Source organism: Triticum urartu, chromosome 2 (assembly GCF_003073215.2).
Source record: "Triticum urartu cultivar G1812 chromosome 2, Tu2.1, whole genome shotgun sequence".
Lineage (NCBI taxonomy): Eukaryota > Viridiplantae > Streptophyta > Magnoliopsida > Poales > Poaceae > Triticum > Triticum urartu.
This window is the reverse complement of record NC_053023.1, coordinates 651925329-651946853: the sequence shown is the minus strand read 5'-3', so window position 1 is coordinate 651946853 and position 21525 is coordinate 651925329.

Genomic DNA, 21525 nt, shown 5'->3' with positions numbered 1-21525 from the left:
AAGCTTGTCGACCATCGGCTTGCCCGTGTCTGGAGTCGACTGACCATATTGAAGAAGCTCGGGGTGATGGCGCCGATGGTGGTGCAGGAATTCATCTGGTGGCGCATCGCCCCGCTCCACTGCCATTCCCGCCCAATGTGGGCCTTCACTGGCATCAAGGACTGTCGGTGTCAAAACCGACGGAACTCGGGTAGGGGGTCCTGAACTGTGCGTCTAAGGTCGATGGTTGCAAGAGACGGGGGACACAATGTTTACCCAAGTTCGGGCCCTCTCTATGGAGGTAATACCCTAATTCCTGCTTAATTGATCTTGATGAATATGAGTATTACAAGAGTTGATCTACCACGCGATCGTAATGGGTAAACCCTAGAAGCTAGCCTGTATGACTAAGGTGATGAATGTGTCCTTTTTGGACTACACCCTCCGGTTTATATAGACACCGGGGGGATCTAGGGTTACATAGAGTCGGTTACATATGAAGGAATCTTCATAGTTGGTTGCCAAGCTTGCCTTCCACGCCAAGGATAGACCAATCCAGACACAGGTACAATCTTCGGCCTTCATGTCTTCACAGCCCATCAGTCCGGCCCATGGATAACAAGCCGGGCGCCCGAGGACCCCTTAGTCCCGGACTCCCTCAGTAGCCCCTGAACCTGGCTTCAATGACGAGGAGTCCGGCGCGCAGATTGTATTCGGCATCGCAAGGCGGGTTCCCCTTTTTCCAAACTCCAAGATAGACTTCGGATGCGATGATAGTATCCGGACCTGTCACACACACCATACACAACTACAGGGAGAATATAGTTCTACGTGAGTCCAATCCGCTGACAAATTTTTGTAGCATGACATCACGCCCGACCGGTCATAATTCCGGACCGTTTTGTGCCCGATGCATCACGTCCCGAGACGCGGTTGCTATTGGCATGTCTTATCAAAGCAGAGATTGTGCCCCCTTATCGTGGAATTCTCATCAATGCGGGCATGGATAACCCAGCCGTGCCGTTTATACAACCCTTGGGAATAGGCAAATTCCAAGGCGAGTGGGGAGGCGTTTAATATTTACTACCTTTATAAGGGGATAAGGACTCCCTTTTTCTCTCCCACGCCTTCTCTCTATCTCCGCCCTTCCAATCTCGAGCTCCAGTGGCCAAGTTCTCATCTCCTTTCCACTCAAGCTAGCACTCAACCATGTCCGGATCCAGAGGTCAAGGCAAGTGGATGGTCTCCTCTGTCGGCGTTCTGGGAACGGGGGTCCCCAGACTTGCCTGCCAGCGGCCTGCAGCATGGCTTAACCAGTGGCCCAGTACAGCCTGTCTTCATCAACCCAAGCTCAAGACCCTCGCGGGGTGGATGATGCAAGGCCTCCTCAGGGGCGGCCTCACCAGGCAGGCTCGCGAGGAGGCAAAGAGATCAAGGCGAGGGGTACCTCGCGAGGTGCTCATGACGCAATCCATGACGATCAAGACCAGGCGGGCGCCAGCCTGCGCAGTGTCCTCGTTTCCTCTTTGGTGCAAAGGGGGCAAGCGCAGGCGCGGATTACCAAGGTATCAGGCAAAGGTTTCCTTATCGGTGCAACGAGACCAAGACCAGCAGAGCGGCAGGACGGAGGTCACCATGGAGCCCAAGACGGCGTCACCTCCAGTACCTTTGGCAGTCGAAGACCACCTTTAGTCAGGATAGCTAGTACTAGCTGCCCCTTACAAAATGGTCGTTGTTGGATTCCTTCCCGCTCAATATTTGGGGTGGGCCAGGGCCTCTATAAATAGGGTTAGCCACCATCATAGAAGGGGATACGAACCCAGCCCATCTACACACCACCAAGCACAAGAACACCTCACCTCGCAAGGCTGTTCTTCCTCTATACTATTCATCATCAGCCCAAGAGGCAATCCACCACACCACACACTGGATTAGGGTATTACACCACAACGGTGGCCAGAACCAGTATAAATCTTGTGTCTCTTGTGTCGTCCATGGATCTAGCTCAAAATTGCGGCGACGCTGAGGGCGTGTTTCGTAGGGAGAGATCTTCGTGCGCACCCCAGAGTTCGAACCTTAAGGGTTTTGCTGGAACCTGATATCCGACATTTGGCGCGCCAGGTAGGGGTGCACCGGAGCTCGTCCTTCCGTCGGCTCGCTCTCCACCAACACCACTCTTCGCCCTCATGGCGGACAACGCGCCTCCGGCTCCGGCCAGGGGGCTCCGAGCCTTGGCCCCCGCCTTGTGGCAGGTGCAGTGGCTGCACAAGTTCAAGCCAGAGATGCCGCCGTGCTATGATGGCACGACGGACCCACTGGCTTTCCTGCTGGTGTACGAGGAGGCCGTCCTAAAGGCCGGGGGCGACGACAAGGTCATGGCCAACTGGTTTCCCATGGCCCTCACCGGCGTTCCATGCGTTTGGCTGCTCAACCTGCCAATATCTTCTGCGGCCTCCTGGGAGGAGCTGCGCAACCTCTTCCTCACCCACTACACGGCGCCGGCGCCCCCGGTCGTTGCAGTTCTCCTCGGCGGCTCACAGGCACCACCTTCAGACTGCCACACCAAGCCATTCTTTCGCCAGATCGGCGCCGCCTCGCGCGGCAAGGAGCTCCCCTGGGTAGGACGACACCCAAGGCCGACCTGACCTTCAACTCAGACGATCACCCCATCAACACCATCTGCTCGAGTGCGCTCCCGATGCTCTGCACGCCCACCATCTTCCAGGTGGCCGTCACCAAGACCATCATCGACGGCGGCGCTGGCCTCAACGTGCTCTCGGTGGAGGCCTTCAGCCTCCTCCATGTACCGCTTGAGGGGCTCTGACCCAGTAAGCCCTTCTCAGGCGTCGGAGGCGGTTCCTCTAGTTCCCTGTGGAAGATCCGCCTCCCCGTGACCTTCGGCACCCACGACAACCACATCACGGAGCTGATTGACTTTGACATCGCCCACATCGGCCTCCCGTACCACCCCATCCTTGGGTATCCTGCCTTGGCTCAGTTCATGGCAGCAACCCATCCGGCGTACAACCTCATGAAGTTGCCCAGGGGCAGCGGCGTCCTCACCGTAGCTGGAGATACCAGGGATGCTCTGCTGGCGCTCAAGCTCGCCCTCAAGACCGCCGCGGTAGCGCAGCCTGCCGGCGTGGACACCTCCAAGGACAAGGGGGGCTGTGACGACCAAGAAGAAGCAGTTGTTCACTCAGGACAAGGGGGAGACCAAGCAGGTGCCGGTTGAGGAGGACGGGTCCTCAGAAGCCACCTTCACCATAGGTGCCAACCTCGACTGCGACCAGGAGGAGGCGCTGGTAAAGTTCCTGCGCACGAACAAGGATGTGTTAGCGTGGGAACCCAAGCAGCTAGCGGGGGTTCCAAGGGAGGTGATTGAGCATCACCTGAATGTGTGCCCCAATGTATGCCCCGTGAAGCAGAAAGCAAGGCGGCATTCCACTGAGAAGCAGGCCTTTATCATCCAAGAAACCCGCAAGCTAGAGGCAGCAGGTGTTATTCTCGAGGTTCGCTACCCTGAATGGCTGGCAAACCCTGTTTTCGTGCCAAAAAAGGGGGGAAAGGAGCGCATGTGCGTCGACTTCACCAACCTCAACAAGGCTTGCCCTCAAGATCCGTTCCCGCTCCCCCGCATCGACCAAATTGTCGACTCCACCGCCGATTGTGACCTGCTATGTTTACTGGATGCATTTTGGGTGGTTGAACAGTAGCCCATGGAGAGGGGTGGTTGAACAGTAGCCGGTGGAGTAGCGCGCGGTGGAGGCTGGATGAACATGAGCCCGTGGATGAACAGTCGTAGTTGGAGGCTGGAGGAGGTCAACGGTGGATGAACAGTAGCCCATGGAGGCTGGAGGAGTTCGAAGGTGGAGATGAACAGTATACCGTGGAGTCCTGTTTTGCGGTACGCCACACACCTCCCGATGAACATGACCCCCCGTTTTGACCGTAGCGCTCCAACACAAGTCCGTTTCCTCCATTTTGCGGTACGCCACACCCCTCCCAATCAACAGGACCCCGTTTCGACCGTAGGAGGTCCAACAGAACTCCGTTTCCTCCGTTTTGTGGTACGCCAGACCCCTCCCGATGAACAGGATCCCGTTTCAAACGTGGCCGGTCAAACACAAGGCTGTTTCCTCCGTTCTGCGGTACACCAGGCCTCGTTTCCATCATGAACACGATGATGATGTTGTTTCTCCATTCCGACCCAGCCATGTACACGAGCCCTGGCCGTACGTATGCGCGAGTAGGCGTTCGAGACCCCGCCCATATGTACGTATGTGGTTGTATTTTCTTTCTTGCACCCTGGCCGCTGTACGTACGTGTACATGCTACGTGCACGCCTCTACTACGACACATGCCCATCCTTACACGGCCACGGTGTAAGTGCATCTAGTGCCACCCCTAGTTGGTTTTGGAGTATTGACGACAAACTTGTTTGAGGGACTAATGTGTTTGTGAGAATTGTAGGATAACACAGATAGTAGTCCCACGTTGATTCGTTACCTACCAGAGTTGACCCCTAAAAATGTGTGAAGACATTGAAGAGAATGGTGGCCTGTGAAGACATTCACATTGAAGACTATGACAGGAGAAGACATCGCGTGAAGACTATGGAGTGCGAAGACATAGTTGTTTCGTAGTTTCTTTTTCTTCTTTGTTGAGTCATAGGAACCACCGTACTATTAAGTGGGGTCAAAGTGAACAAAGTCAGAGTGACTGATGTGATGTTCAACCAAATCCTATGTCTTCGAGTGAAGACAATGAGAGCAAACCTTATCCAAAGCTGGATGAGTCAGCTTTACTTGTAGCCGAAGTCAAGATGTCGCGTGTGTTTGAAATCTGACCGTTGGAGCACGTGTCAGGTCCTTAGTGACCCAGGGTCATTTTGGACAAATCAGGTCGGGTTGCCTCCTAGCTATAAATAGCCCACCCCCTACACCATAAATTGGTGGCTGCTCAGAGTTAGTGCACGGCTTTTGTCGTTCGAGAGCAACCCACCTCCGAACCCTTTGAGAGAGAGAATCCTTGCGAGGACAAAGCCCAAAACACCCAGAGCCAAAGAGTGTTAGGCATCACTGAAGTCTTTCTGTCCGTGTGATCTGAAGACTTATTACACTTGAGGACTGTGAATCCTCAAGCCGGTTAGGCGTCGCATTCTGAGCATCCAAGAGTCATTGTGGATTGCCAGTGAACGAAGTCTGTGAAGGTTTGGAAGTCTCCCTTGAAGACTTACCAGAGTGATTGGGCGAGGACTAAGTGTTCTTAGCTCAAGGGGAATAAGGTGAAGACGCGGTCTTCTGACACTACTAGAAAAAAGGCTGTTAGTGGCGCACCTATTTTGGCTATTAATGGCGCACTATAGGTGCGCCACTATTACCACACCACTAGTAACAAATACTAATGGCGCACCTCTGGTTCGCCATTAGTATTGCAGGTAACAGTGGTTCACCTTGTAGTGCACCATTACTATTGCTACAGGTGCACCACTGGTAACTTTTTTTTTGAATTTTTTTGATTTTTTTCTAAATTTTGAAGGCGGGAAAATAGTAGTGGCGCACTGTCTAACCCCCATCGTGCGCCATTGCTACTTTTTAATTTTTAATTTGGATCTGGATCGCAATTTTTTGCTCCTTTTATTGCTCGTTTTTTTGCACGATATTTTTTCAAATTTTGTTTTCATTTTTGGATCTTGTATGTTCTTTTTTCGGAGAGGAGTTAGCCGGAGAGGACGGCGCGGAGAGACCGTGAGGAGGAGGTCACCGGGGAGGAGCTCGCACACATCGTCGGAGAGGAGGAGGAGGTCACCGGAGAGGAGCTCGCCTACATCGCCGGAGAGGAGGAGGAGGTCGCCTGAGAGGAGTTCACTAGAGAGGAGGGAGGAGAAACCGTGAGGGGAGGGGAGGCGAGGAGAGGAGGGAGGAGGAGCTCAGCGGAGAGGAGGGAGGAGGAGATCACCAGAGAGGAGGGTGGAGGAGATCACCAGAGAGGAGGGAGAAGGAGCTCACCGGAGAGGAGGGAGGAGAAACCATGAGGGGTGGGGAGGAGAGGAGGGAGGAGGAGGTCGCCGGAGAGGAGGCGGAGGAGGAGGTCGCTGGAGAGGAGGAGGGGAGTATGGTGGAGGAGAGGAGGAGATGGAGTGGAGGAGAGGTGGAGGGGAGTATGGTGGAGGAGAGGAGGAGATGGAATGGAGGAGAAAAATAAAGAGGTAAGGAGGAGAGGACCCCACCCAGCCGTATATACGGCATAGTAATGGCGCACCGTGGGCAGGTGCGCCATTACTAATTTTTTTATTTTTTTATTTATTTTGAATTTTGAAGGCGGGAAGATAGTAATGGCGCACCTTTGGCAGGTGCGCCATTACTAACTTTTTTTTTATTTTTTTGATATAGTTTGAATTTTGAAGGCGGGAAGATAGTAATGGCGCACCATGGGCAGGTGCGCCATTACTGAGTTTGATTTTTTTTGAATTTTTTTGCCTCTCTAGATCTTGAAATCCCCGTAACTTTTTTTCTGTTAGATTTTTGATGATTCTAAAAATCTTCAACATGGTTCCCCTTGTTGAATTCGGATATAAATTTTCGAGTAGATGATTTTTCATATAAAAAACTTTTTCATCGGAGTTCGTATGCAAAAGTTATGCCCATTTTACAAATTCTCGAGTGATTTTGCAAAAAAAGTCGAAAATTCATGTTTGTAAATTTTGCTAGGAACTAGACGACATATCACATGGGAATCTTATTTTCTTTTAATTTTTTGACATTTCTATCATTTTCTTTTATTTTTTTTGAAACTGAAAAGGCGGTCCACGAGGGGGGTGCATTTGGTGAAGACTCAGACGTGTGATGTGTAAATGTTAGTAGTGGCACACCAGTGTATACTGCGCCATTACTAGTTAAAACTAGTAATGGCGCATTATCCCTTGGTGCGCCATTACTAGTTTTAAAAAAAATTAAAACAAATTGTTAGTAGTGGCGCACAGAGTGTGTGGTGCGCCATTACTAGTTAAAACTAGTAATGGCGCACTATACCCTGGTCCGCCATTACTAGTTTTGAAAAAAAAAATTTGTTAGTAGTGGCGCATCGTGGGTGTGGTGCGCCATTAGCGATATGGACACTAATGGCGTACCTACACATGGTGCGCCATTAATGTTCATATTAGCTATAGCCCTTTTCCCAGTAGTGTGAGTTAAATCTCAGCCTTCCTAACCAGACGTACAGTTGTCACAGCAACTGGAACTGGTCCAACAAACCCCTTGTCCTCTCCGAGCAACTGGTTCTATCCTACCTCTGTTGCCTTACTTACAGTTTGTCTTTGTGAAGTCTTTGCCTACTTGCTTTATCTGTTTGACTTCACTGTGTGAAGGCTGTTGTCTGTTTGGCTTCATACTATCTTCCATCCTGATCCAATCTACCTAGATGCTTATAGTCATTGTGCTTTCACTTCATTGCTTACTTGTCTATGGCTTGTCTAGTGTAAACTACCTTCCGCTGCATATCAATAGGGTCATTTCTATCGTTTGTCTTTGAAACATCCATATTTTGAAGACTTTCATAAAAATCGCCTATTCACCCCCCCTCTAGTCGAATACTCGCACTTTCAATTGGTATCAGAGCAAGGTGCTTCCTTGTTCTGTGTGATTCGGTTTAACCACCTGGAGTTTAGCTATGTCGACTGTAGGGATAATCAAAGTCTCCGCTGTGTGCCCTGTCTTCGGTGGCACTGATTACCCCTACTGGAAGAATAAGATGCGCATGCATCTTAAAGCCATTGATATCGATATCTGGTATGTTGTCAAGAATGGCGTTCCCAAGACTGGTGAAGGTGTCGCTCTTGCTGATGTCAAGAAGTTCGTGCAATTGGACTCAACTGCCAAGAACATCATCTGTGGTCATCTGACCAAGGGGCAGTATGGTCATGTGAGTGCTCTAGAAACTTCAAAGTTGGTCTGGGACTGGCTCTCTAAGGTCAATGAAGGCGTCTCAACACAGAGAGATTCAAGGATCAGTGTTCTTCCAATCTCTTCAACTGCTTCAAGAGAAATGACAATGAGAATGTCCAGCTCACATTTGATTGTCTAACTGACATCACCAATGAGCTTCATGCACTCGGCACCACTGAGATCACCAAGCATGAAACTGTCAAGACACTACTAAGACCTCTCGATAGCTAATTTGACACCCTTGCCCTAATGATTCAAGAGCGCCCTGACTTCAAGACTCTCGATCCGTCTGACATACTTGAGAGGCTCAACACCCATGAGTTCCAGCTACCTGAGAAAAGAGATATCAATGGTCCCAACTATGGTCGTACTCGCGCTTCGAAGGCAAAGGCCGTCTCCTCGTCTGAAGAAGAATCTGACTGCAGTTCTAGTGATCCTGAAGACATTGGAAAGGAGCTTGCTATGCTCGTGAAGAAGTTCCAGAAGTTCACCAAGAAGAAAGACTTCAAGATCCAGCTTAAGGAATGATGAAGCTTCCTCTCGTGATCACAAGAAGAGAACCTGTCACAAGTGCAAGAAACCTGGTCACTACATCTCTGAGTGTCCACAATGGGACAACGAGACAAAGAAGAAGAAGAAGAAGAGCAAGGACTATGATTCTGATGACAAGAAGAAGACGAAATCCTCAAAGTCTTCTTCCAAGTCTTCATCGAAGTCTTCTTCACACAAGCACTACAAAAAAATACACTTCTGTGATGATACGTGTTTGTCACAGTAGGTCGTGTTTTCTATCACGCATGTACATCCATGACAAATTTATGACAGAATCAAGATAGTCATACCTGTGCTGTCGTAGAACTGTTCCATGACATTGCCAAAATTATCATCATGGAAGTGTCCACTTCCATGATGATAAATCGCGCATCACAGAAGTGTTTTCGTTAAGGGTGACCGACATGTGGCATCCACCGTAACGGAACGCCGTTAAGCTATCGGGTCGGATTTTGGATCCGACAACCCGTTAACAGCCATGACCAATGCTGATTTTCCACGTGTAAAATTCTCATTGGCTGACGGATCCACGCGTCAGCTCCGTGTTGGCACAGGTGTCACTCATCCAACGGTCGAGTTGGGCCTATGATATGTTGAGACGTGGACTGGCCCAAAAGTGGCCCATAAAGTTTAAATGGGCCGGCCCAACCGAAGGCCCATAAGATTTGGCAGACCATAATGGGTTGGGCCAGCTAAAGGCCCACAAAATTTAGCGGACCATAATGGGCCGGCCCAGCTAAAGGCCCACACGATTTTGCAGACCATAATGGGCCGGCCCAGCTAAAGGCCCACAAGATTTTGCGGACCACAATGGGCCGACCCTGTTAAAGGCCCACAAGATTCTGCCGACCATAATGGTCCGGCCCAGCTAAAGGCCCAACATTCTTTGTCAAATTGGCCCGTCAACGGCTTGTCCTAAACTTGTCATCAACGCGGCCCATGGTCACTTCTGGCCCGTTAATAGTCCGCTAAGTAATTGGGCCAAATTACGGCCCGGTGTATTTCTGGCCTGTTAAAGGTCCAGCTTCATTTGGGCCCATTTACAGGCCATCAAAACTTTCGGCCCATAAACGACCGTGAAGGATTTGGGTCATATTCGGCCATGTCTGACATTCGGCCTGTTAGAGGCCCACTATAGCTTTGGGCCACTTTCGGCCTGTTGTCATTTTCGGCCTGTTAATGCCGGACGTAAACCATGGGCCATATGTGGCCCAACGTCATATCGGGCCAATTAACGGCCCATATAAAAATGACGATAATCTAGCCCAACCAAAGTTCTGGCCTGTTAAAGGCCCGTGTATTAGGTCGGCGCATTTATGGCCCGTCCGAATTTCGTCCTATCAAAGATCCGCATCGTAAATGGTCCACCATTTCGGCCTGCTAAGTCCAGTGGGTTATTTGGCACAATCAGGGCCCAATCTCACTTTCGGTCTATTAAAGGCCCATGTTTTTTATGGGATCGAGATATTTACACCTGTAAATGGCCTATTTTTACTGAGGGCCCAAATTATGTTTAGGCCTGTTAAAGGCCCACTATGGGCACAGGCCTACCAGAAAAATATGAAAGCTTATGCTGATTTAGGCCCAGATATTTTTAGTGGGCTACATGCCAATTTCGGCCCGTAATCGTTTTTAGCCCAATTGGAATGGGCCCGACGAATGTTGGCATGTTGGGCTCCTACGAAGCTTTCGGCCGAATACATTACTAACATAAACCTACACTATACAAAAATAGCGTCGTAATTACTGCAGCCTGAGGCAGCATCATAAATGTTGTATCACAACAAAATAAATTCCAACCATACAACAAAAGGCCTGTTTGTATAAAGTTTACAGTCCTTCCAGATAAAAGCACCATCAGATGTATAGAAGCACAGATCATTTGACCTGAGTGCTAATGTTTCAGGCTGTAGAATCTGATGGAGCAGCACGATCTCCACGTTTTTTCCGCCATTGCTCTTGAACAACTAAGCGAATGTCTGATAGTCTGGTTTCAAAACCATTCATATCTTGACGACATTTCTCAACCACTATTCTTGTTTCCGAAACAACGTCCATTAGGGATTGGACTTGTGTCTGGAGCACAGATATATCACTCTGTCTAGCAGGAAGATTTTGTTCAGTAGGCGATTTGGACGAGGTTACCTTGACAACCAACCCAGAATTACGTAGGAAGGTGCTTTTTGCACTGTTAGTGGAGAGAAACTGACGCACTGCATCAAGAGGTGGTTGTAGCTGTAGTAGCCTCGTCACCTTCAGGTGGTTGTGGTTGTTCAATCATTTGTTCCATAGCTTCCTGAAAGTTTGAACTTGTAGATTAGTGTACCCGATATGTTACTAATGAGACAAAAACAAACAAATAGGTTAAACGTTTATACATAACTTATTTTGGTAAACTACTGTAATACATTAGCATGTATTGTAGTGCCAACTACATAATAAAATCACTTTCGGAACATATGTCCATGTAGCATGCCTACTGTATTGTCTATTTCCTCACATTCGTTGACATCTAAGGATAAAGAGACTTGGTTTAAAGTAGGATGAACGTAGTATGACATCATTCATATCATGGGCAAACAAATATAAAACAAACAGGCTATTTTATCATTGTGTGCGCACGTGAACCTAACAACTAGATTACAGATCAGGACGAAAAGAATATCCTTCATCTGTTTTAAACCATGTAAGGTGAAATGATACGTTAAGACAACTGTGAATAAAAGTGAACAAAGTAACTGACATTGGCTGCAAACCAAGTAGTTAAATGAACACATCACAATACCAATCAGTTCAAGGCAGGAGGAGTAAGGACTTACAACAGCGGCTTGAACTGGTGTGCTCATGCCCTTCGTCTTGCTGGTGTGGCAATCCTTGAAGATTTGCACTGCATTCGGTTCAGGTTCTTCTTGGTCCGCACGGGATTTCCTCTGTATTTGGAACAAGTCAATATAGATACGATAATATTTCACAAAAAAAGAAGGAAGTAGCAGCTATTTACAAGAGCCTCGTAGTGTGCAATATAGCTACGAGATCCTGTTGTCTGTTGGAATTTCACTTTAGAATGGTTGGTTTTGTTCTTTAAACAGTTAGCCTAGAAGAAGATACACTTGTAAGGCACATACATAAATACAAGTTCAATATGTGGTCTGATCAAATACATATAGCCTACCTGATACTTTGGATCAGACCAGTGTTTAACGAGGGCTATCCAGTCTTCATCTGTAATATATTCCACTAGAGATGTTTGTGTGATTTCATTGCTAGCATTGCCTTCAAAGTGAGATTTTCTAAGGTGGTACCCATACTGTCACAGAGAAGACTGAAAAACATGAGTGCATGCTTGTCTAGTTGCATCATCTTTCGGATCCAACTTGAACCTCAACTGTTGAAAAAAGAATGTGAGTCTTATTAGGAGGAAGCTAGAAAGTATGGGATAGAGCAAGACAATATTACTAATTGTGATGAATAACATTACTTACGGATAAATGGTCAAGGAAGGTGTTAAACTGGGTATTGGCTTTCTCATTCCTGTACTGGATCCATGTTGGGAGGATATGTGCATGACACCTAACGGCAACGGCTGCCTCTGATACTAACTTGGCTGACTCTGTAGCATTACGTGGCCTTTTTAAACCTGCCTCAAAATGGATCTCCATTCTTCCTCATTTAGATTTTGTTAATCTGTCAAGCATTATCCCTGATGTCTGTTTCCGCTTGCGCCGTGGTGCTAGTTCAACAACGAATATGGAAACTGTTAGTGTACATCAAACTATGAGAGTACATATAAAGGAGCATGCAACTGCAACTTGACTCGGTCAGGTACCTTCTTGGTGTTGATGCTCATCAGGTTCATCTGATCTTGCCAAGTCTTGTTGTGTCAGTAGTGCTTCGGAAGTAGTGTTAGGTGTGAAGGCAGCTTGGGAACTGGAGAGTCCTGGAGCAAACGAACGAGTAACTGGTTGAGATGCTGGTACATTTGAAGCGGATGCTGCAGCTGGTGGAGCAGGTGATACTGTGTTTGTAGATTTAGCCGATGTACTTGAACCTTCTACTGCACTATAAGTACCAGCAGAATCTCGACAGCAGAACCTTTTCCGTTTCACTCGACGAGTAACAGCACTCCCTACTATATTATTTTCCTTGCTCTTTTTTGACTTTGCCATGTCAAGCTGTACCCACAACAAAAAAGAATAAAATCACTCTTCAGAACACATTGATGCATGATACAGACAAGCAATACTTTGATGTAAGACAACCGTATGAGGATGGAATATGTAAGAAAAACAGGACGACATGACATATTCACAGCTACGATGTGCATACTAAGCAGAAGGATTTTCAAGAAAATAGAAGTAATGCAAGCTAGACACCATATGAAAGATGCAACCAATATTACTCTGCCAAGTTAAAAGTGTCTTTTCATAAGTGGCAATTCGAAAAATTAGAAGCAGTACAACGTAGAAATCAATGCAAGATGCAACCACTATCAAACTGCCATGTTAAAAGCGTCCAATCACGAGTGACTGATGCGAGATACACAACAACAATACTTTGATGTAAGAACATGGTATGATAGATAGATGCAGTGTATTCTAGACACATAAAGCCATGTCATATGCTCATGTGTAACGTATAAACTCAGCAGGTGCAATTTAATCAAAATAGAAGAAATACAGGCTAGACAACATATTGTGACACCCAAAAATTTGGACAGGATTTGTTTACTAAATTTTTTGCCAGTAAATTAAAATTTTCATTTTCTGGTTTTTCTTTGATTTCACAACCATTCTTTTCTTTGATATTGTGGAGTTCTTACCCCAAGTGAAAACTTTCCAAATATATTGTTCAACTGGTTTATCTTCCCAAGACCTTTGCTTTTGATCAGTGGAATTATTTCTGAATTTATTTTTCCCTAAACTTTATTTCTTTGAAAATGAATTTTCTTAAGTTTTAGAGCTCAATTTGCACTGCAGCCATTTGATAAATGCATTTAAAATTTTCACCAAAATTTGGGGATGTCATATGATGTTTTTAAGTCACTTTGTAGCAAGAATATCTTTCATTCATTGGTGATCTTGAGTTCTACACCAAATTTTCAAATCTGGCCCAGTTGGCAATTTTGCACTACAACCTATTTAAATATTTCTTTAAGGCTTCCACCAAAATTGTGGGATGTTAGTAGTAGTATATAATTCAGCTTTATGCAAAAACCCATTGATGTTCTTTGAAAATTTTGAGTGAATCAACCTCATGTTCATTCGGGCCCTGTTGGGTGTTTTCTACTGCAACCCTATTTATTTTCGCTCTAGTAGCCATGAGCTTTCTCCTGCCTATAGTACACCCTACAAAACTCTTAAGTCCAGGAGGTTGGACTCATTGGAGCATTTTGGTACATGTAATAATGCCATTTATCTTCTGTCCAGAATTGAAGTTTTGCAAAACTTGCACTAACAAGTTTCTAGTTTTGCCAAACTAACTTTACCACCCTCTTTATCATCCAAAGAGACTATGATCTAGAGATTTTGGCCACCCCAAGAGTTGCCTAGATGCCATTGGCATTCTGTCAAACACCTTGAGTGCATGGACAGTTTTGACATGATTTTTGTCTTTGCACTGTGACCTTGCACCTCTGGACAAACTAGCATGTCCACTAAGCTCCTAGATGACTCTAACCTAGACCTGTTGAACCCCAGCCTCACCCAAGACCTCTAGCACACCCTAGCATTGCATCGAGCACCTGTTGTGCTGGGCGCGCCCAGAGCGTGCGTTTTGCACGTGCGTGCGCCCGACACTACTAGAAAAAGGGCTATAGATGGGATTGACACTAATGGCGCACCAGACAAGCGGTGCGCCATTAGTATATACTAATGGCGCACCCGCCATTAGTATATACTAATGGCGCACCACCTTCTGATACACCATTAGAGCTGAAACTACTAATGGCGCACCTGGCCCAGGGTGCGCCATTAGTATCTAATTTTTTTTGAACTAGTGCGCCTGTCCAAACATACTAATTGCGCATCCAGACACAGTGCGCCATTACTAGTTGTAACTAGTAATGGCGCACCTGTCGGAAAGTGTGCCACTAATGTTGTTTTTTTATTATATTTTTTATTCCTTTTTTTGCAAAACTACTAATGGCGCACTGTTCGACCGTGCGCCATTAGTAGTTTAAACTAGTAATGGCACACTGTGGAACAGTGCGCCATTAGTATGTTTTTTTTGCAAAACTACTAATGGCGCACCACCAGAAGGTGCGCCATTAGTAACCTGGATTACTAATGGCGCATTTAGAGTTGGTGCGCCATTAGTAAGTGGGCAGCAACAAGATATTTTAGACAGCCTCTCCTACCCACACTCACTTTCTCCCCACTTCATTCTCTCCACCTCCTCCTTGTCTCGGGTGCCTCCTCTTTTTCACCTCATTTCCACCGTAGATTCATTCAATTTAAGTGGTTAAATTACCTTGTTTTGATAGGTAAGTAAGGGGGGAAGCTATATTTATGTTGTTCTCCCTACAACAATGTGCACATGCACTTTTTATGGCCTAGCTAGATCTATGTATGTTCGTGGTGTTGCATATGTTTGTGGTGTTGCATATGTGTTTATGTTTGGAGGTGTACCGGTATTTGAAATGCGATAGTTGCCAATATTTTGCCGGAATGTTGATTCATTTCCGTTTCGGCGAGAATTTTGGCATTAAGCATTCTTTTTGGTCCTATTTTTAGGGAAAGTCATGCCAAATTTTTTCTTGGTTCTAAAATATCGTTTTGCTCTACCTTGGTGGCGACCATGGTCCGCACGATGACCGAAGGCATCGTGAATAGGTTTTTGAGGTCCGCGAAGGCCGAGATGCTACAAAAGAACGAGACGGAGATAAGATGTCCGTGTCGAAGATGCAAGCTGAAGAGCCTTATTGCGGACCCGGAATCCGGGCAGGTGCGGGACCACCTGCTCTTGCGTGGTTTCATGGATGGCTATCGGTGGCAAGGTGATGAAGATGACTACGAAGTCGTCCATGGGGACCGGGCAAGAAATGAGGAAGGGCAGCAAGACAACCACCGCGGCTCGGGCGGGCGAGAAGACGAAGAATCCCCAGGAGATGATCACGACGGTGATGCTGTACACAGTCATCATGTAGAAGATGCAGGACATGATGATGAGGAAGATGCCGGAGCAGACGACGGGCATGATCATGAAGATGATGATGCCGGCGGAGCAGACGACGGGCATGATCATGAAGATGATGATGCCGGCGGAGCAGACGACGCTGGACCATCGATGGGCTGGGTGCAGGACCCTCATATTCAAGAGCTGCTTCTCAAGCAGACGGATAACGCAAGAGCTGCCGCCCGAGAGAAAGCCAAGATGGATCAACTTGAGTTAGACGCGGTTACTCCATTGTATGAAGGATGCAGGCCCGAGGATACCCGCCTAAAAGTAACGCTCATGGCTCTGGAGATGAAGGTAAAACACAAAATGACCGACGCATGCTTCGACGAGAACATGTCATTCTGGCACGAACGTCTTCCCAAGGGGAAAAAGTGCCCGACCAGTTTGGAGGAGTTGAAGAAAATCGTGTGTCCTCTGGATTTACCGCACGTGAAATACCATGTGTGCATGAACAATTGCATCATTTATCGGGACGAGCACGCGGAGTCTACCATATGTCCGGTGTGCGGCGTCACTCGATACAAGGAGAGGAAGAAAGCTCCTCGAAAAGTGGTGTGGTACTTTCCAATCACTCCTCGTCTGCAGCGGTATTTCGCGGACCCTAAGGTAGCAAAGCTCCTGCGTTGGCACGCGGATAGGGAGGAGAAGAAGCGAGAAGATGACGCAAATGATCCGAAGATAGATAAAAAAGACAAGATGCTGAGTCACCCTAAGGATGCGAGCCAGTGGCAAGTGTTGAACTTCGAAGACCCAGAATTTGGGAACGATCCAAGGAACATTGTGCTGGGCGCGAGCACCGATGGAGTCAATCCGTTTGGCAGCCAGAGAAGCACACATAGCACCTGGCCTGTGTTTGTGTGGATGTACAACCTTCCCCCATGGTTGTGCATGAAGAGGAAGTACATTCACATGAGTATGCTAATTGAAGGACCGAAACAACCAGGGAAGGACATCAATCTGTATCTGGGGCTGCTGAAAGAGGAGCTTGACACGCTATGGAAAACGCCAACCAATACGTGGGACGCCGCAGAGAAAGAATATTTCCCTATGAGAGATGCGCTGCTCATGATGGTGTACGACTATCTCAGTTACGGATATGTCGCGGGGCAGGTGGTCCACGGATTTTCTGGATGCATCAGGTGCATGGATGACACAACGTATCGCCAGCTAGATAGAGATCCCGGGTCTTCAAAAACCGTGTTCATGGGACATCGAAGGTGGCTTCGCGACGATGACCCGTGGAGAAAACGCAAGGATCTGTTCGATGGTGAAACCGAACCCCGAGGACGGCCGCGTATGAGGAGCGGCGAGGAAATAGACGAGCTGTTGAAAAATTGGAAAGACTGCCCACTGTCGGGAAAGAAGCAAAAGGCGCCAGAGCCGGGAAAGAAGCGAAAGGCGCCAGAGCCGCTGCTGAAGGTATGGAAAACGAGGTCTGTTTTCTGGGACTTGCCGTACTGGAAGATCCACCGTGTGCCTCACAGCCTTGATGTCATGCATATCACGAAGAACGTGTGCGAGAGTCTGCTTGCTACCCTGCTCAACATGCCAGAGAGGACCAAAGATGGGCCGAAAGCAAGGGTAGACTTGAAATCAATGGGCATCAGGCAGGAGCTTCACGCTATATATGATGATGATGATGATGATGAGGCGAAGCAGGACACGGAAAGTCGTCGCAAAGGCAAAAAGGCCAAGAAGACCGGAAATGACTACCCTCCCACGTGCTTCACTCTAAGTCAGGAGGAGATCGAGCAGTTTTCCACCTGCCTCGTAGGAGTAAAACTTCCTTATGGTTACGCGGGGAAGATAAGCAGATACCTAGACCCAGCGAAGCTGAAGTTCAGCGGGATGAAGTCTCACGACTGTCACGTGCTGATGACGCAGATACTTCCAGTTGCAATCCGTGGGATCATGGACGCGCACGTCCGTGAAACCCTATTTGGCCTATGCAACTTTTTCGATGTCATCTCTCGGAAGTTTGTTGGCGTGAGGCAACTCAGAAGGCTACAGGAAGAGATCGTGGTGATACTATGCGAGCTTGAGATGTACTTCCCGCCCGCATTCTTCGACGTTATGGTGCATATGCTGGTCCATATCATGGACGATATCATCCAACTCGGGCCGACGTTCCTGCACAGCATGATGCCGTTCGAAAGGATGAATGGTGTCATCAAAGGATACGTTCGCAACATGTCACGTCCAGAGGGAAGCATAGCCAGGGACTTTCTGACCGAAGAGTGCATCTCCTACTGCACGAATTATTTAGGAATCGAGAACCCCGTTGGTCTGCCCGTCAACAGGCACCTCGGTAGGCTCGCTGGATGGGGTCACCGTGAGGGTCGCCCCAAAATGCATGTCGACTTCGAGGGTCGACTCGCCGACTTTGAAAGAGCAAACCTAGTCGCGCTACAACACATAGACGTGGTCGATCCTTGGGTGGTAGAGCACAAAACCTTTATTAAGAAGACGTAAAATGACCGCGGCCAACAGAGGACGGACGGAGATATACTCAAAGAGCACAACTCATGTTTCACGCGTTGGTTCAAGCAGAAGCTTCTGTCGTACCCTTTACATGAGGATTCTTCCGCGGAAGAACAACTCATATTCGCCTTGTCACAGGGCGCCGAGCACAACTTGATGACCTATGAGGCGTACGATATCAACGGCTACACATTCTACACGGGGTAACGATGGAATCCTACACCGGTAACGACAAGGACAGATACTACGGAAGGATCGAGGAGATCTGGGAGCTGAGCTACGCTGGAGAGAAGGTCCCGATGTTCCGTGTCAGATGGGCCAAGAGCGTCCTAAAAGAAGACCGGTATTTCACCACCATGGTTATACCCGAAGCCAAATCCAAGACCGCGGGCGCAAACGTCACCGCGAAAAATGAGCCATGGGTACTGGCTTCCCAAGTGGACCAATGCTTCTTCATTACCGACCCGTCAAAGCCCAGTCGTGTTGTCGTGAGGAGAGGCAAAAGGAAGATCATCGGAATGGATGGAGTAGCCAATGAGCAAGACTTCGACAAGTCGGCGACCCGAGGATCGAACATGACGACGATGATGAAGTAGCAGCATACACCACAAGAAGAAGCAGGACCACCCTACCTAAAGGACGTCCGTTCCACAGAAGAACTCCATTTGCGAAAAAGAAGGGCAAGAAGATTGTGAACAGATAGCTAGCTAAGATCGATTGTATTTAAATCGTAGCCTTCATTTCTCGATTGTATTTCATGGGCACTTTTTGAACTATCATGAATATTTTTAAATTTCATGGACACTCGATCTCGATCCCCCTCCATCTCGATCGCTATCCCACCTCGCCAGATCCGGTCCCCCTCGCCGCCGAGCACCCCCCGGTCCACCGCCGCCGCCGCCCCCGCACCCTCGATTCCCCTACTCAACCGCCGCCGCCGACCCCCCGCACCCCTCCCCTACTCAACCGCCGCCGCCGACCCCCCGCACCCCGCGCACCCTCCCCCGCTCCACCGGCATTACTGTTTGATGATATTTTTTAAAAAATTATTACTGTCTTATAAAAAAATATTACTGTTATGATTTAAACAAGTTTGAACATATTTAAACACAAATAAGTATCAAACAGCATTTTAAATGCATAAAAAAAATTGTGGAGCCTGGGAATCGAACCCAGGACCTCCTGGTGTGAGAACTGGCTGCTGACCAGTCGAGCTAGTAGAGGGACTTGGTGTGGATCAGGTCAGGTGGAAGATAACCTGTTGGCTCGAGCAGAAAAAAAAATACTAATGGCGCACCACGGTGAGGTGCGCCATTAGTATGGATGTACTTATGGCGCACCGAGGGGTGGTGCGCCATTAGTATTGTGCCATTGCTATAAGAAAAAAACTACTAATGGCGCACCAGGGTGGTGCGCCATTAGTATATGTGATACCCCTTCGCCCGATCCCCCCTTCCCTCTCCCCCTCGCCAGTTCCCTCTCCCTCGATCCACCGCGCCGCTCCTTCCCTCGTCCCTCCCTCCACCGCGCCGCCGCCGCCGCTGCCCCGACCCACTCGACCCACTACGCCACAGCCACCCACGCGCCCCCGCCGCCACCCTCTCCCCTTCCTCCCCCTCGAGCCCGCGACCTCCTCGGATGGACGGCGGCACGAGCCTCCCCGCGCTCCTCGACGGACGGGCTCCTCGACGGACGGACGGACGTCGGCTAGCCTCGTCGGACGCGCTCCTCGACGGCGGCGCGAGCCTCCCTGCGAGGCTGCTGCTCATCGACGACGGTTAGTCTATGTCCCTCCCTCCCTCTCTCCCCCGCTCATCGCCATGCCCCCACGGGGCAGCGACCTAGGGTTAGGAGAAGGAGCTCGCCGCCGCCGCCCCATCGTGCCACGGCTGCTGCTTCTTGATCGGTTTTATTAGTTGGGGAAAGCGCATTAGGTTCTTATTAGTTCTCCGTTTCTTCTTGGGTGGTCTCGAAGTGATTTCAGCGAGGTAATTTAGTTCCCGATCCTCGGGTCGGTGCCTCTTGGTGGTGCCTTGGCCCTTTGCAACCAATGTGGTTGGGGAGATTAGGCTCTGACATTGTAGGTGGTGTTCATTACGACCAACGGCACCACACCATGTGTGTTCTTTGGTCCTTGAACCAGTACATAGTTTCACCGGCATTAATGCCTTTAATTGAACTAATTTGTGAATGCTGAGTTTCCCTTGACTTGTCAAGTTGGGACAGTTTGAGATTCAAAGGTTTCAGTGAGTAGACTGGATATTTTGTGTGTAGTAATGTTTTGGTGCTTATTGCTTTGGATACTTTTTGTGTATGCTTTGCTGATACTTGTCTTAGGAAAGCTGACACTGCTTTATCTAATTAAGTTCTTCATGTCTTCCTTTTAATCTTAGAATGGCACAGTCATATGTGTTTGTCAGTTAAATTCAGTCACCATTCTGAATTTTGACAGTACTCTAGACCTTCTTGTAAATTATTCCAGTTTGAAACTGAGATCTGCATGTACACCATCGAGTAAAGCTATTTCAGACACAATAAAGTTGCAAAATTCAGATACTTCATAGACATGTGTGTGTTGCTTTTGTTTCTGCTAAACTGTCTATGGTAGATAAACTGAGCATTGTGGCCATGCTTGATGTAGGAGCTCAAGAACCTGCAGCCGCAGCTCTACTCCACCTCCGAGTACTGCGAGAAGTCCTACCTCAGCACCCACCAGAAGTAGATGTGAGTAGCCACCTCAGCTGTTCCTCCTCTCCTCCATTAGAACAGTTGATCAGTGTAAAGTAGTCCGAGTTAGAGAAATGTTGATCAGTGTTATGAGTGTTGGCCAAAAAGCTCTGTCAGTAGCTAACTGCCTCATGTTCTGCTCTTTGAACTGCTATGTGGTGCTGCTCATGGATGATGGTAGGAATTTATGCAAATATTCAGAGACACAAAATATTGAAGTTGCTGTAACTGATTACTTTCCCAAGTGAGAAAAATACATTCTATTCTACCTATTTCAAACTCAGTGATTGTTGCAGCCAAGAAATGCCTAGCCAATGTTAAATGGTCCTATAAATGATAGTACCCTAACAACTATTCTGCTCATGATCTTATTTTTATTTCTTTGATGAAAGTTGGTTCTTTTCTTCCCAAGTTCACAAAAAATCTTTTACATTTCTAGTGGTTGCCAAAAGCATAATATGACCAGGATAAACATAAACTTTGAGGCTGAAAGGAAATCAAGTAATGAACCACATAGGAATAGAAGGTAAACAAACTATGCTAGTTGAGAATGTACCTCAGGAGTCGATCAGAAGTGCGACGTCTCAATATTTCCTGAAAACCCATATTGGCTAGGATAATTTGCTTTTATTACCTTATTTACACCAAGTTTTAGTTAAACAAT